The sequence below is a fragment of the Ammodytes marinus genome, assembly GCF_949987685.1.
Source record: "Ammodytes marinus genome assembly, chromosome: 11".
In the NCBI taxonomy this organism is placed as follows: Eukaryota; Metazoa; Chordata; class Actinopteri; order Uranoscopiformes; family Ammodytidae; genus Ammodytes; species Ammodytes marinus.
In genome coordinates, this window is record NC_137215.1 from 381710 (window position 1) to 385968 (window position 4259).

A 4259-nucleotide genomic window follows, 5' to 3' on the forward strand; every position below is an offset into this window, starting at 1 on the left:
TTAGAGAGGTAGAGAAGAGAACTACACGCAGTAGGTTGGTGTGACAGAAAGTCCAAAAGCCAACGAGTAAATTATAAATGGAGTGAAGTCGACCCCGACCGTATGAAAAGCAGCGAAAATATCCGCGTTTTTTAAATGCATTATGCACCCAACGTAAATCTAGTAGTAGCGAGGATGCTAACGTTAGCTCTGCTGCTAGTAGCCTACTACCAGTTAATGTGCAGGTCAACACAAACATCAGCAACAGTTATCAGAGGAACATCTCTACAGCCTGCATAGATCTCAATAAATGCGCCAGAGGTGTCTGACTTCACATACCATGAGGCAGTGGAAGCTTAAAAGTAAGCTACTGGAAAAGTGTTCAAAACAGCCTGTCCTGAGCCAAATTTTGAGATTTTGAATCAATCAAAATCACTCATACACACATTAAAATAATAGCCTATAGTAAAAAAAATAAAACTTTAAAACAGATTGTTGTAGGCCTAAAAAAATGTTTTGCAGAAATAAGTTTTAAAGAATTGCTGTTGTAAAAGGAATAAGGTAAAACAAATAAAAATAAGTGCTGTTAAAGTTCTTTACATGATTTTTGTTTGCATAAAACATCTCGTTTGCAGTTATTGTCGGTTTAGAAACAAAAAAAATAACAAATGTTCCAACTAAAATAATATTTGAATATAGCCTCCACTTTCAGTATGACCCTTAACTCATCTATAATACTGTCCATGATTTGTTTACATTGTCAATAAAGAGCAAATATAACAGTTATTTCAACACGACTAATAGAAACATTTTTTGTATAGGGGCCAGTAAAAATTGACTTCGGGCAAGTAGAATTCAGACCCACTTGCCCGAAAGGGCAAGTGAAAAAAAACCTTAGCGTTGAGCCCTGAAGAGTGTTTTATGGTCTCACTGTCTAACCCCTACATGTTACTAGTGTGACATCACGGATGGTAAAATGTAGAGTTAGGATTAACAGGACAGCTGGGCCAAGGGAAGACTGAGGGAAGAAAAACCTCATTCATTATATTATAACAGTGATTTTATAAAGATAGAACGCTGGTTCCGTATGGGTGAAGTATTCCTTTAAGTTATTGTGCACACGGTTGATATAACATAAAGTCTCTACGAGGAACTTTTAAATATTTCTGAAACAGTCTCATTTTTCCTCTGATGATCACAAATGACATGTAACAGCAAACGAGACCATCAGTGCAAAGAATGCTATTTTTATATAGTTTTTCTTTACGCCTTTGTCATGGGTATACGCTCACCCAGGAACAACAGCTGGCGTGGTAAAAACACTACTGCTTTTGTCCAAAGGGGGGCGCTAGAATTAACACACACTGAAAGTTCCTCAGAGCACCTTTAAAGCAAGGCAGATTTTAAACTTTTTAAACCTGCCTGAATGAAGGCTCTGTAAACTGGCATGTTGCTATAGCTACGGTGGCCCCTTTGATTACATTCCAGTTTACAGAGCCTAGGCTGTTTATTAACACTATGGTTGCATTCCGAATCGCATACTTTCTACTATATAGTTTGGTAGAAAAAAGATTTAGGATGTCCCGATTCTTGTGGCCAGATTTAGGATGGTTAGAAGTACCCGGATGTCCTACTTCATCCGGCCAAGATTGTTAGTGTTGAAAACTGCATCCTATTTGGGCGATTCTGACCCACAATCCAGTGCGCACGTGAAGTGATGTCACATCGACGAAGGCTCCATATGAAAACAAACGGGGGATGAGACGGATATAAAAGCAAGAGGCAAGATCAAGGCGCAATGTTATGATGAAATAAGAGAGTAAAGTATGTCCCAATAGTATGCCTACTGCATCCTAACTAGATTATTTTTATGGTCGGATGTAGTATGTAGAATAGAAAAAAGAAAGAGGAGGAGATTCAGAACGCAACACTGGATTTCTAAAGAGAGGGGAACGGCTGCAGCTTTGTTCAGGTGCGTCCTGTACAAACTGTGAGTGGATTACACATATGTCGTAAAACAGGATATGACATTAGTCAACCATTCAACCCCAGAGTGAGTGTGTGTGTGTGTGTGTGTGTGTGTGTGTGTGTGTGTGTGTGTGTGTGTGTGTGTGTGTGTGTGTGTGTGTGTGTGTGAGAGTGAGTGAGTGAGTGAGTGAGTGAGTGAGTGAGTGAGTGAGTGAGTGAGTGAGTGAGTGAGTGAGTGAGTGAGTGAGTGAGTGAGTGAGTGAGTGAGTGAGTGAGTGAGTGAGTGAGTGAGTGAGTGAGTGAGTGAGTGAGTGAGTGAGTGTGTGTGTGTGTGTGTGTGTGTGTGTGTGTGTGTGTGAGTGAGTGTGTGTGTGTGTGTGTGTGTGTGTGAGTCATTCAGCACGAAAAACCTGAAACACTAGTTCCACAGAAAGACAGATGGCGTTGCATATGCAGTGAAAAAATTCAGCAGAACGATAAGCATGGGATGGTTATCACTAAAAATAATATATATATTCTTAAGGTTTGGAATAAGGAGAAAGCCCCCTGCTTTGATATGTGGCTCATGGAGTTCTCTAGTACTTTATATATGGAGAAAATCCGTTATGAGATTTCAGGGAAAGCAGAGAAGTTTAAACAGATATGTCAGCCTTTCCTGGACTATATAACAGTACTGAAGGGACCTACATGACACCTTGTTGACTTTTTATTTTCTGCTTAACATTTACCTTTAGTTTAAACAATGTCTTAGAAACCTGTAAAGTAGAGTACGCCATGTTAGTTGTTTGTTTATTTTTTCTACAAACATAAAAATTAATTAATTTTTTCTTCTCAATACTCTGAACCAAAAATCTCCACTTCTAAAGCACTTACATCAACTAAACTTTCCATAATCATTCTCAGCACTATTCTGAAGGTTATTACAGAAGGATTTGTTCATATGTTGTTCACTGTCTGATTTATGAGACATTTTCTTCTTAAAAACATGATGAAAATGCATTTTTAAGACCTGAACATAGGGATTCTTGGTTTATAAACTAGTAAGTTGAAAATGTAACCCAATTCACCTGCAGTGTCTCGCCTAAAATAACGTCAGAAACTTAGACGTAAACTGATGCTAAATTTAAAAATATTTTAATAGATTTTGATGTGAAATAAAGCCAGTTTTCCTCTGTGTGTGTGTGTGTGTGTGTGTGTGTATTAACCTGGCTGTATAGGAGTGTGTGTGTGTGTCTCTCTCTCTTTCTGTATGTGTGTGTGTGTGTGTGTGTGTGTGTGTGTGTGTGTGTGTGTGTGTGTGTGTGTGTGTGTGTGTGTGTGTGTGTGTGTGTGTGTGTGTGTGTGTGTGTGTATTAATGAGCTGTTACTACACTATGACAGAGACTAGATTATACACATTAAAAGCAGGAACAAAATAATACGTGATGTTATAAAGATTTGGTTAAAATAATTTGAAGTTTTGCTTGTTTTTTACAGTAGATTTCTTGATGCCTCACACACACACACACACACACACACACACACACACACACACACACACACACACACACACACACACACGCACACACGCACACTATAATGGCAGCGTTTGTAAACGTGTGTCGCCCCCCCAGACACTGGTGCAGGAGCTCAGAAAAATCCCAAGAAGAGCCCAAGAAATGTTTCAGTTGTTGATTCTACTGCTAAGAAAAAAAAACCTGGACGTACAGCAGAAATATAAAATCCATGAGCCATCACTGAAGGCTTTACCTCATGTAGATGCACCGACAGACAGCGTTGTTGTAATAACTAACAATTCGCCTGTAACTATATGGCTAAAAGAATAACTAAGCCACATAACATAGTAATAACGCTACATAACAAACCGGAGATATTAAGACGTTACATCGTTACCTTACCGGGCAGAGAGCGGCCGTTAATCCGGTTAGTTTTTCCACTTTGTTTTAAAACATATTTAGCTTTTTTCGCTCTGAAAACTTATAATGTCAACCAACCGACAACAGACAACAACACGACGACGACGCAGCCTGATGACGTAAGTACTACCGGCCCTGGTGGTGACGTGGCGAGAAACCAAAAAACGCGTCACATGTACACACAAATAAAATATAATAATGTATAGTTAAACCTGCAGTGTGTAGAATTTTGGGTTTTATTTCCTAGCAGATTTTGTGGAAAGTAATTATAATATCCATAAGTACATTTAATTTAGTGCATAATAGCTGAAAAAAAAGTTTTGAATTATTATTTTTTTCCCTTAGAAAGGGTCTCATATATGTCCATATTTCTCCATACTTTGGACCAAGGCCTTG

General features: G+C 38.6%; 1 protein-coding gene across 2 annotated transcripts in view; it reads right to left on the reverse strand.

The window, feature by feature from the left end:
* Positions 1 to 3964, reverse strand: part of entpd6 (ectonucleoside triphosphate diphosphohydrolase 6) — a 30150-nt gene extending 26186 nt beyond the window's left edge. Inside the window, exon 1 of one of the 2 annotated variants that reach the window (XM_080036719.1) lies at positions 3841 to 3964. The gene's annotated coding sequence lies outside the window, so the exon portion shown is untranslated. The remainder of the gene's footprint in view (positions 1 to 3840) is intronic. The other variant, XM_080036718.1, reaches the window with a different exon arrangement.
* Between the last annotated feature and the right edge of the window lie 295 nt (positions 3965 to 4259).